General features: G+C 39.2%; 1 protein-coding gene and 1 pseudogene across 1 annotated transcript in view; one reads left to right on the forward strand and one right to left on the reverse strand.

Annotated features, from left to right (window-relative positions):
- Window positions 1-12703, reverse strand: part of LOC127411315 (exocyst complex component 5-like) — a 327593-nt gene that overhangs the window by 66562 nt on the left and 248328 nt on the right. The window lies entirely within an intron of this gene.
- The window catches only part of LOC127411105 (transmembrane protein 260-like), a 72637-nt pseudogene continuing 62282 nt past the window's right edge, over window positions 2349-12703 (forward strand).

Raw genomic sequence — 12703 nt, forward strand, 5'->3', positions numbered from 1 at the left:
ATAAAATTGCAAGCTTCACTGTTGTGTTTATACCCTCCAAAAATTGGACCCATTCACTTCCATTGTAAGTGCCTCACTGTAACCTCCATTTTTGCTTTTTTTTAAAGAAAAGTAGGGACGAGTCTAAATGTATTTTTGTGGTAATCAACATTATGCAACAAATGCTGTCGATTGTGCTTAACTTGTATTGAATCTTGAATATCCCTTTAATTTTACACATTTTAGATTCATATCCCTAATTCCCATGTCATTTCACACAAAACACACCCCCTAAATCAAGAAATTTCTCCATCCCTGCCCCTCAATGGTAAAACAAACCCCCAAACTTTCCGAACAGCAGACGCACTTGCAGAATTAATGCAGAATTAAGACAAACCAAGATTTACCCAGATTAACCTGTCAAAAGAGAAAAAAAAAAAAATCTAAGCCTGCCCTTTAAAATTTAAACCTAAATGAATAATCTCACATCCTTCAAATCTGCACTGTAATTAACTGTTAGTGTTTAAACTTTAAATATTAAAGTTAATATTTACATTTGAAATCTACATTTAGCAGCTTTTAGCATTTTAATACAGTATTAATACTTTATTCTCATTGGCTCTTGAGATTGAGTCTTAGAAACTGACTTGTTTCACAGACACAGAAAGACAGAGAGAGAGAGAGAGAATGAGTGTGTGTGTCAGGTGGGTGGTTTAAACAGTGATTAGACAGTAGGGACGGTAGTAAGTGGGGGTGCGTGGAGGATTAGTAACTCTTGAGGTGCTGACACATCTCTACCTCTCAGAGCTCTCAATTTACTCAAGGATCAGACTCACTTTAGATAGGGAAGGATTAATGATCAGTCTAGCATGACATTTTTATGAGAATAACCCATGAACCTTTTCACTCATTCACTGAAGGGTCTGTGTACTGCATCCACATCTTGCAACTGCCACCAGAAAGAGTGTTACTTCAGTTAGCTAATTGTACTTAATAAAGCTGACATGATGTATTGGTGGTGCTTGTATGTCAAACTACCACATGTCCTGTATACCAATGAGATTTAAAATGTTTCAAATAAATGCTGCAATAAAATCTATTTAAGTTCTGTGTCTTGAAGGGTCTGGTCTCGACTAGACATTGTAGGATTTTAGCCAGTAGCAACAGTAGCGACATGTCTCCTAAAAATACTACTATTGGTCTAATTATAAATGCGTTTTGGAAAAACAACAGGTTAGGCAAATCCATTCAATACTAAACTCTAGTGCTGAGAGAGTCTTAGGACTCCAGCTGCTCATGCATACTTTAAAGAGAGTGCATTAGTAGGCTACTGTAGTATGCACACTCCCTAACTCAAAGTTACCAAGTTAACCATCGTTTATAATTGTAGATAACACTACAGTTATTGTTACTGCAATAAAACTCTGTAAATGTATTAACCACTACTGTAATAGAGCTGTTCAGTGAACCCAGAAGTCTAATTCGCCATGGATTTTTATAATGGGGTTTTTGTATAAGGTCTGTGGTAAACATGACTTTCATACTACAACTTAAATTACACACAGTCATACCTCAAACATGAATTTTGAAGCTGTAGGATTTAAAAAAAAAAAAAATGATGTTGCTAACGAGTTGCTAGATAAGGACTACAAATACCACAAGCATGTGAGTGAACGTGTCAGACAAAACGGAAACCCGTTGTAGTTCTTATCTAGCAACTTTTTAGTTAGCAACATCCTTTTTAAAGAAACAGGGATTTTGTACTAAAACACCTCAACAGCTCTATTAAAAAGATAACGTTTCTGAAAAGGGCATCCGCTGTTTACACACTCATACACGCACAGCGATAACATGTTCACTTATTATGGTTTTAAGAAGTTACGGAAACTATGGTTACTATGGTAATCTTTTGCTAGTGCTTTTACAAACTCCGCCCAACAAGAAAGTCAAATTCAGCACCAGCTACAAGTCCAGCCGGGAAAAGTTCATAGGAACAATCCAGATGTAAATAGTCAATAAAATATTAGCTCAATTTTTGATTGCACTTCTGTGAAAACTAATAACGTGATCTTTCTAACGGTCAGTAACGCGAACGCTGCTGTTTAGCGCAACATTTGCAATGCGATCTACATTAACAAATGCTGCTGCAAGGATACCGGGGTGACTTGAACGATACTTCTGTTCTTTTAACCATTCGTCGATAGTATATTTCGCTTATTTGCGTGCATCCGAGAAACAACATGCATTTATCGACATATTTCAACGACGCGCGCAATACATGGGTCTCGAGCCACGCTGAACAACACGAGACGTGCATGAACGTGCAAATAAGAAAAAACAACTTCAGACTTTAGTGGACGTTGTTTAAAATGTCGTCGGGGTCGGACAAGTTGACATGGACGCTGACGGGAGCTACAGTCGCTTATGTTTTAGCGGTGTATGTAGCTTGTGCTCCGTGCACACATTTTTCAAGCAAAACAATGCACTAAAAGAAGTTAAATATGTATACTGTTCAATATGAAGATAAAGTATTTGGGCACTTTCTGGATGTCAAACATTAGTGGAAAATGTTCTGCTATAACACATGTTTGAACTTGAGGGGAACTGACTTCAAACACACAAAAAAAATTACTTTGGGACCGTTTGGTTAAACATTATTCTGCACAAATGGCTCAGAAAAGAGTCAAAGCGCAGATGCCACTTGGTTTGATATTCTTACATTTTTAATTGTCCAAATACATTTTGGTGCCATTTTACATGTACAGGTTGGTGCTTTGATGTTTGATTTTCATGTTCGATTTTATTTTTGCACCTCTTTTTAAATGACATTTTTTGTAATTAGAATGTTTTTAGGATTGTCACTGATGTCAGTATCAAGGACAAGATTTTTATTTATTCATGTTGTGACATTGTCCACTTCAGACATTATTTTTAATAATTAAAGTCAAGAGGAAAGCAGACTTTTGCCGCAAGCACCATATCCCATGACCATGAACCATAGGGAGAGGGAAATTTGTTGTATTGTGACATTACAGGAATATGTTGGGGTTCTATACAAGTTAAGCTCAATCGACAGCATTTGAGGAATAATGTTGATTGCTACAAAAATTAATTTAGACTTTTCCATCCTTTTCTTTAAAAAAAGGCAAAAACCAAAGTTACACTTACAATGGTAGTGAATGGGGCCAATTTTCAGAAGGTTTAAAGGCAGAAATTTGAAGCTTATAATTTTAAAAAGCACTTACATGAATTATTCTGTTAAAACACGTGAATTATTTGAGCTGTAAAGTTGTTTAAATCGTCGTTTTTAACAGACGTTTTAGACGCATTACGTCGACTTGGTTGTAAAATTAGATTTAGCTTTACACAGAAAAGGTTAGTAAGTTAAGGGGAGGGGGTGTTTGGTGCTTATAGAGAGAGAAAAAAAATCAGCCAGGCCCTTAAGCATGGCATTTAGGGACATTGCAGGATGCTGGCATGATAGCGCTAGCTGAATGCTCGGCAGAAATTCTCCAGGTCTCCGTCTCGCAGTCCTAATCCCTTTACGTGTGCTGCGCCCTGGAGAGGCTGAGCGGGCGCCCTGCAAGACCGCTGTTGTCTAGGAATGCGAGTGTGGAAATGATGAGGATTATTGGGGGGGAAAAGGCTGCTGTGGGTGCCCAAATGGTGTGCTATCACAGAGACACTTGGCTCCTTCCACTGTTGTCCTGCGCTCAACTGTTTTTGCACCCCTTTCTCTGTTTAGCCTTCCCTCTGCTGGACTGGACCCTGCATTCAGCTGTAGACACAGCACTGCACTGCTATGAATGAAACTGTGATTTATAACATGACAAATTTTGATTACAGGGGGATCCACACACTTTGAAATGTGGTCGACCTGGCCTCACCGTGTTTGTGTATTTATTTCTCTTCTAAATGGGAAAGTAAAAGCAAAGAAAATTCAGGCACTGAAGTGTAAGGGGTCTGCACCTACAGATAAAGGACTTCCAACATGACAACGAAAACAGACGACCGCTAGTGATACACTGGTAGTGCCAGCTAACGATTACAAATTTTTGTGATGCACTGAACATTTTGTATTGCATCAGAGAGCACAGATTATAGGATTATAGAGTGTTTAGGCAAGTATTGCATCAGGCAGCATTGCTTGGATTTTTACAACAGGGCAGAAACATTTGGGATTACTAGGCAAATGGACTTTTTATCCATTGACCACTTAACTGCAGTTTAAATACAGACTGTAGTTTGTTTGAAGATTTCTAGTATACTTGAATTAATCAACATTCTGTCATGTTAAAAACTTTAGGAATATATTTGTCATCACACACCTGGATAGTCAATATATGGAAAATATAGCGTCTGAGTTTAATTTTTGTTTTACTCTTCTTAGCACCCTTTTAATGTTTGTTTTCTTAACTTATATTTTTGCTATAAAATATTCTCTGTAAATGTAATTTTTTTTATTTCTATGGCTGAACGAGGCATAGACATGAGAAATATCTTAAAAGTTGTGGACATTTCAATAGGGAAGATAAATGTTCTTGTTTTGCTCTGCTCTAAAAGAGAGGTGGGTCATGAGTCATGACCCAAAAATGGGCTGCAGGTCTGTTGTGATAGGGCTGGGACTGCATGGAAAAAACAATGCTAAATGCAAATAATAAAATGGAACTGACCATTGAATTGTATAAAATAAATAGACTTATCAACTTTTTAAAGTATGGTGAAAATGCTTCCCATATCTATTGTTGATGATGCTTTGATCAAACTTTATTTTCATATGTATGCACAAATTCATTTGTTCATTCATTTGGGAGAAGCTAGCCCAATAAGCAGATTCCAAAACCTACAGGTAATGTGATGTGCCCTCTTTCTGTGGAATAAAACTATGCTTGCTAGGTAAAATACAACCCAGGCAAAATGTTTCATTGTAATATTTATTGACGTTGATAAATCAATACATTTATGTATTTCAAGGACAGTTTTGTGTACTTTTGTACAATAAACAATTTTGTACTATGTTGGGTCACTTTTTTATGTCCATTGTAAACTTTGGGACCTCAAGCAAAACCAGTTGAAAACCACTGGTCTTAAAGGATTAGTTCACCCAAAAATGAAAATTTCTCTCATCATTTACTCACCCTCATGCCATCTCAGATGTGTTTGACTTTCTTTCTTCTGCAGAGCACAAAGAAAGATTTTTAGAAGAATTTCTCAGCTCTTTTGGTCCATAAAATGCAAGTGAATTGATGGCAAAATTTTGAAGCTCCAAAAATCACACAAGTCAGCATAAAAGTAATCCAAAAGTCTCCAGAAGCAATATGATAGGTGTGGGTGAGGAACAGATCACTTTTACATTCTTCTTCTTGTGTTTTTGGTGATTCACACATACTGTCCCCTAATGGGCAGGGAGAAGAATTTCTAGCAAAAAATGACTTAAATATTCATCTGTTTCTCACCCACACCTATAATATCACTAATGAAGATATGGATTAAAACACTGGAGTAATATGGATTACTTTTATGCTGCCTTTATGTGATTTTTGGGGTGTCCAAATTTTGGTACCCATTCGCTTGCACTGTATGGACCAAAAAAGCTGAAATATTCTTCTAAAAAATATTATTTGTGTTATGCAAAAGAAAGAAAGTCACACATCCGGGATGGCATGAGGGTGAGTAAATGAGAGAATTGTAAATTTTTTGGTGAACTGTTCCTTTTAATATTTCATTAGCTAGATTTGTGAATGCTCATGTAGGGTAGAATTTGCTCCCAAACTTGTAACATCAGTCTGTTCGTTGAGGAGAAATTTACCCACTAACAAGTATAATCGTTAATATCTATTAAATAAAAAATATCGGTACTTTTTACATCCTGTTGGACCTCTAAACATCTGAAACATCCTTATCCAGTAATCATGAACAACTGGAAAGGTCATGGAAAAGTCAAGGAAATTCATTGGTCAAAAAGTGTGGGAACCCTGTATGAGGGATACATTTTAACGTAACGTGGTACTGGTTATAATGTGTTCTTGTCATGGTCTACAGGCCTTGAGATATGTGTAAGCATTTTGAAATAGGGGGAGGAAACATTGAAGTACATCACAGGCACTCTTCAGTGGGAGCTTTTTGTATGTGTGTGGCTCTGCGTTTAGGGACCATGCTCGCGGGCGTGTGTTTATGCCTGTTTACGCTGTACAGTGATGGATAGGGTGCTATGCGTGCACCACGAGTCACGGAATATGGAAAGACTGAATAGATTTGCCCGTGTATGTGTGCGTCTGTCTGCTCAGGGATCAGGGGAGTCATGTGCGCTGGAAGAGAATGAGCGTGTCGCTTAGGAAATGTCACACTGGGAAGATTTTGCTGGTTTTGATCCGGGCAAATTAATGCAAAACCCAGTGCAAGTATTTGATTTGGGAAAACTTTCAGGAGCGGACTTGTCTCTTAATAATAATTATTGGGTTTACATTAATTTCCCTCTCTGTTTTTCTTCCACAGGAGAGCTGATCACTGCTGCTTGTGAGCTGGGGGTAAGCATTAGCTGCATTGTTTAATCAATCCACTCATTAACTCTTATAAGCATTAAGGAAGTTTAATTAAGTATGGGGGGAGAAGAAAGATGATTAATTTACTTTTCAGGCCACAGGTTTTGTTTTATCCTCTCTTCTTTTCAACGCACTTCTTTTTTGTGTGACTAAGTTAGGACTAGAGAATGCTATAATTTGCAACCCTGTTCTTCAAATCCAATTAGACTGAATGGTTAGGCGATGGCTTTTGTAAGCTTTGCCTTATGTATGGTATAAGGCTTATTATACTCAACCCCTTTCCATTTTGTTCATGCGGTGTGCGCTTGTGTAAGCCACGAAGAATGATCTAAATTGGGTTAACAGTTATAATAAGTTTTATTATTTAATAAAGTTTATTACGCTGCTGCGATCCTTTTAGGGAGGCTGAGGCGGTGTCACTATGCCAGTAATCCCTCCCTCTGTCCGTGTGGCCTGCCTGTCTGGCTGCTCTCCCCAGGGTCGGAGGGCTCTCTCTGGGCCGCAGGCCACCGGCCCTCCCTTCTTGCTCCCCGGAGCTGTGTATCTATTCTCCTTTAAACTCCTAGTCGCAGGACTGCCACCTACTGCCTTCCAGCTGTGTGTTCAGGCATTTTCCGCCGTGCCACACGCACTCCCAGAATCAGCGACACCTCTCCATTCCTTTCCACACTGTCAATCTGATATGTTGCCAGTAGAGGCATTTCTGCCACACACATCTTCGTAGCAACACACTTGCGCAGTCACAAATGCACACACACTAAAACAAGCCCCTTTTATTCGCACCTTGCTGGCACTTCCAAGTGTGCCCTTCCCAACCCCACCATCTGTTTGCCATACTGTGTGTCTCTCTTTTTTTTGTCCTCTCTGTCGCCCCTCCCTAGACTCTCTCTGTTTTTCTTTGCCTTGACCTTTCTTGCTTGCCTTCAAGTTGCTTGTTCTTTTCTCATATTGAAGTAGGACCTTTATTCTACCCCTCTATTCTCTTTTATAGGATGCATTTACACTTGGCCACTTCATACATTTTCACAGATCGGATAGCTATCCGATCATGAAAAGACCAGGTGTAAATGCCCTCCGAAATGCATTCAAGATGGATTGCAAAGTGGTTTGAGACACATTCCAGTCGAAACTGGTCAATTGTAAATGCATCTAGCTGTTCAAGACGCATATGTGAACTTTACTTCACTCAAACAGCGCTACGTCAGCATAAGGCAAGCACGAAATATAACAGCTGCTACCGAGTATTTACATAGGGCTTACGTCGCACAATAAATAGCAACAAATTGAGACACGGATGCACGTTGTAGGAAAGACAGGACTTTTTTTCTTCATTTATTTGATGCAGATCACTGAAGAAACTGAAACTAAACACAGGCAATGAGCGTAGCTGACTTGCATGGGGAAATACACAGAGCGCACACAAACAGAAACACACGCACACTGTTCAAAGTCAGTTGGAATCAAATATTAAATCACATCTTTTGCATTTTCTGCCCGGCATAAGCATAATCACGGAAGTGAACTCCGTGCTATTTGCATATTACGCAGGAAATGAAGATCGGGTTCTTATCCGTTTGGCGGAGACACATTGATGTTACCAATTGTAAATGGAATGTGCTTTTTCAATCGAATAGCAATCTGATCAGTAAAAATGCATGAAGTGACTAAATAGACTTCAGTGTTGAGGAAGATACTTTGAAACTGTTGCTTCCAAAGCTACAAACTACTCCTAATCTAAAGTAGATAAACACTACGACAGTCAAGCTGCTCTTTTGAAAACGTAATTAACTACACTACAAGCTACTAACAGAAAGTTGCTAACAATATTTAAGCTATGTTGGGTTCATCTATGAGGATGAGAAAACAATGAGGATCTCAATAAGTGTGCACCATTTGAACAGATAGATTTACACTGACATACATACTGAAAAATGTTAGTATTATTACTACCTAGTTAGTCACTCCCCACCACTGACTTCTATATTATCACGTTTCTTTATACAAACCTGATTGGCATGGACTTTAGTGTTACAAAATTATTTACAGGGATCAGTTGACAGGGACCCTCTTCCCGGCTTTGATCTTGAACTCACACTGGCTTTTACACACCCACTTGTCCACTGAGTTTCCAATCCACCCCTCAAACAACCTCTTCTCCATCTCTCTCCTTCTTTGAGACTTTTCCTTGTTCTTCGCTCTAGAGTACAGCATTTCTCAGCCTGCTGTGCCTGTGTGTTATCAGGTCAGTAGAAGTGAGACAGCCTTTAATAACTCCAGCCCTTATCGCTCCTGAGGGGACTTAGTGCCTAATTGCTGGGAAGGCAAGGAGACAGAAGATCAGGCTTTTGGGGAGGGGGGATGACAGTGTAAAACTGTAACCAGCCAAAGTAAGCGCTGCCTTTGAAAGCTGAACTATAAGGTGATGGTGGGGGTGTAGGGGGTACTAGATTTTGTTGCTGTTATCTGTGCTCCAGAATGTTCTGGGAGAGAGTTTACAACTGTGTCTCCCCCCAGGTGGCCCATCCTCCAGGATACCCCCTCTTCACCATGCTCTCCTCTCTGATGCTTGTGCTGTTGCCGCTCAGCTCTCCGGCTCACAGTATCAATGTCCTGTGTGCTGTCTTTGGGGCCAGGGCCAGTGGGGCCCTCTGCTTCACTGTCTGCAGGTAAGTGTTAGGGATACATTGATACCAAGACCAAGTACAAGTAACAATACTTTCTTTTTGGTATTCACTGATTTTATGCAGGATTTTTAGTAAAGTGGCAATTTCAGGTATGATACAATAAGACCAATTTTAGGGCTTTAGGACATTAATTTCATCAGCTGTTCATCCACATGTGAGTAAATTATGACAGCATTTACATATTTGGGTGGAATTTGCATCTTTGGGTAAGCTATTTTACAGTGCATCCGGAAAGTATTCACAGCGCTTCACTTTTTCCACATTTTGTTATGTTACAGCCTTATTCCAAAATGGATTAAATTCATTATTTTCCTCAAAATTCTACAAACAATACCCCATAATGAAAGATGTTTGTTTGAAATCTTTGAAAATGTATTAAAAATAAAAAACGAAAAATATTCACATGTACATAAGTATTCACAGCCTTTGCTCAATACGTTGTTGAAGCACCTTTGGCACCAATTACAGCCTCAAGTCTTTTGAGTATGGTGCTACAAGCTTGGCACACCTATTTTTGGGCAGTTTCTCACATTCTTCTTTGCAGGACCTCTCAAGCTCCATCAGGTTGGATGGGGAGCGTCGGTGCACAGCCATTTTCAGATCTCTCCAGAGATGTTCAATCGGGTTCAAGTCTGGGCTCTGGCTGGGCCACTCAAGGACATTTACAGAGTTGTCCCAGAGCCACTCCTTTGTTATCTTGGCTGTGTGCTTAGGGCCGTTGTCCTGTTGGAAGATGAACCTTTGCCGCAGTCTGAGGTCCAGAGCATTCTGGAGCAGGTTTTCATCAAGGATGTCTCTGTACATTGCTGCATTCATCTTTCCCCCGATCCTGACTAGTCTCCCAGTTCCTGCCGCTGAAAAACATCCCCACAGCATGATGCTGCCACCACATTGTTTCACTGTAGGGATGGTATTGACCAGGTGATGAGCAGTGCCTGGTTTCCTCCAGACATGACGCTTGCCATTCAGGCCAAAGAGTTCAATCTTTGTTTTATCAGACCAGAGAATTTTGTTTCTCATGGTCTGAGAGTCCTCCAGGCGGGCTGTCATGTGCCTTTTACTGAGGAGTGGCTTCCGTCTGGCCACTCTACCATACAGGCCTGATTGGTGGAGTGCTGCAGAGATGGTTGCTCTTCTGGAAGGTTCTCCTCTCTCCACAGAGAAATGCTGGAGCTCTGTCAGAGAGACCATCGGGTTCTTGGTCACCTCCCTGACTAAGGCCCTTCTCCCCCGATCGCTCAGTTTGGCCAGGCGGCCAGCTCTAGGAAGAGTCCTGGTGGTTCCAAACTTCTTCCATTTACGGATGATGGAGGCCACTGTGCTCATTGGGATCTTCAATGCTGCAGAAATTTTTCTGTACCCTTCCCCAGATCTGTGCCTCGATACAATCCTGTCTCGGAGGTCTACAGACAATTCCTTGGACTTCATGGCTTGGTTTGTGCTCTGACATGCACTGTTAACTGTGGGACCTCATATAGACAGGTGTGTGCCTTTCCAAATCATGTCCAATCAACTGGATTTACCACAGGTGGACTCAAATCAAGTTGTAGAAACATCTCAAGGATGATCAGTGGAAACAGGATGCACCTGAGCTCAATTTTGAGTGTCATGGCAAAGGCTGTGAATACTTATGTACATGTGATTTTTTTCTTTTTTTCTTTTTAATAAATTTGCAAAGATTTCAAACAAACTTCTTTCACGTTGTCACTATGGGGTATTGTTTGTAGAATTTTGAGGATAATAATGAATTTAATCAATTTTGGAACAAGGCTGTAACATAACAAAATGTGAAAAAAGTGAAGTGTTGTGAATACTTTCCGGATGCACTGTATTAACTGCAGTTAAATACATTAAATACAGGACCCTGTAATTAAGAACAATAAATTAAAATGCTTTATTTTATTTATTTATTTTTTTGCCCGCTTCAATATGGGACAGGATATTTTGAACAAGACGTCTTTATTTCTTCCAAAATACAGGACATCCTGGCACGGTCTTACCAGTGTTATTATAGTTTTGGATTTTTTTAGTTAGTTTTTATTTTAGTTTTAGTATTTTTTATGGCTGCCGAAGCTGAGCATTTACTGGTGTAATTTAAAAAGTCCAATATCATTTCAATTATAGATCATAATTCAAAGTGTCAAGAAATGTAAAATTTCCAAAAGTGTCCCACTTTGCCCATATTCACCCTAGTATATTGAAAACTAAAATGAATTTGAGATCATTTTCATTTTATTTTGATTAGTTTTGGAGTTATGAAAAAGTATTTTAGTTTGGTTTCAGTTTTTTCCAATAATTTAGTTTAATTTAACTTAATTATTTTTATTTTAGTTAACGAAAATTATTTTAGTTAGTTTTCGTTTCTGTTTTTGTTAACTATAACACTGGGTCTTACAAAACAATTGGTGTGAAAATGATCACAGTTCACATTAACATGTAGCTAAGCTAATTAGCTTGTAGCATAGCTAAGCTATTCAATACCCTAATAAGCACAAAAATGCACAGCACACACAAATATTGAGTAAAATGATACATTATTAATTAAATGGAACAATTTCATATTTATACCTGCTGCCTAAAATACCTTTGTGATAAATATTTCAGTTATAATTTACAAAAAGTTTCCATTCATTAACAATAGTTAATGCATTTAGTATCGTGAACAAACTGTGAACAATATATTTTTACAGCATTTAGTCTTAAATAATGTTAGTTAATAAAAATACAATTGTCCATTGTTAGTTCATATTAGTTCATAGTGTGCCATGGAAAATGATCATATTCCACAAAATAAATAAATGCAGAAATAGAAAATTTTAAAAAATAATAATCGGGGGTCGGACTCCCGCTTGATTGATTACAGCAGTAATCAATTGCGTGCTTGGCAAACACAGTCCTACCGAGGCAGATTGCTTGATTGGTTACAGCTATGTCCAATTGCGTGCTTGGCTACAGCAGTGCGTGTACAATCAATCTGTTTCTGACAGGAATGGAGCTTGAACTCTGAAGAAGAGGTACTCATGAAACTTCTCATTTGTAAATAAGCTGAATGACCTGGTCTGAATGAGAGGGGCATGTTGTTTGTTCACTTCGGCATCTTTTGTCTTCCTTGTTCATCAAGGAGAGAAAGGGTGGAAGAGCTACTATTAAATGGTCTGCACTTATATAGCACCTTTTTTAACCTTAGTGGTTCCAAAGCACTTTACACTCTGACTCATTCACCCATTCACACACACCAATAACAGCAGAGCTTCCATGCAAGGCGCTAGCCTGCCATTGGGAGCAACTTGGGGTTCAGTGTCTTGCCCAAGGACACTTTGGCTTGTGGAGTCATGTGGGCCAGGAATCAAACCGCTAACCCTGCGATTAGTGGCCAACCCACTCTACCACCTGAGCCACAGCCGCCCCTTATTAATGCAGTGTTTCCCAAACTTTTTTCTGCCACAGAACACTTTTTATGAATAAAGAATACCACAGCACACCACTATCCCACATAAC

The sequence above is a fragment of the Myxocyprinus asiaticus genome, chromosome 20 (assembly GCF_019703515.2).
Source record: "Myxocyprinus asiaticus isolate MX2 ecotype Aquarium Trade chromosome 20, UBuf_Myxa_2, whole genome shotgun sequence".
Taxonomy (NCBI): domain Eukaryota; kingdom Metazoa; phylum Chordata; class Actinopteri; order Cypriniformes; family Catostomidae; genus Myxocyprinus; species Myxocyprinus asiaticus.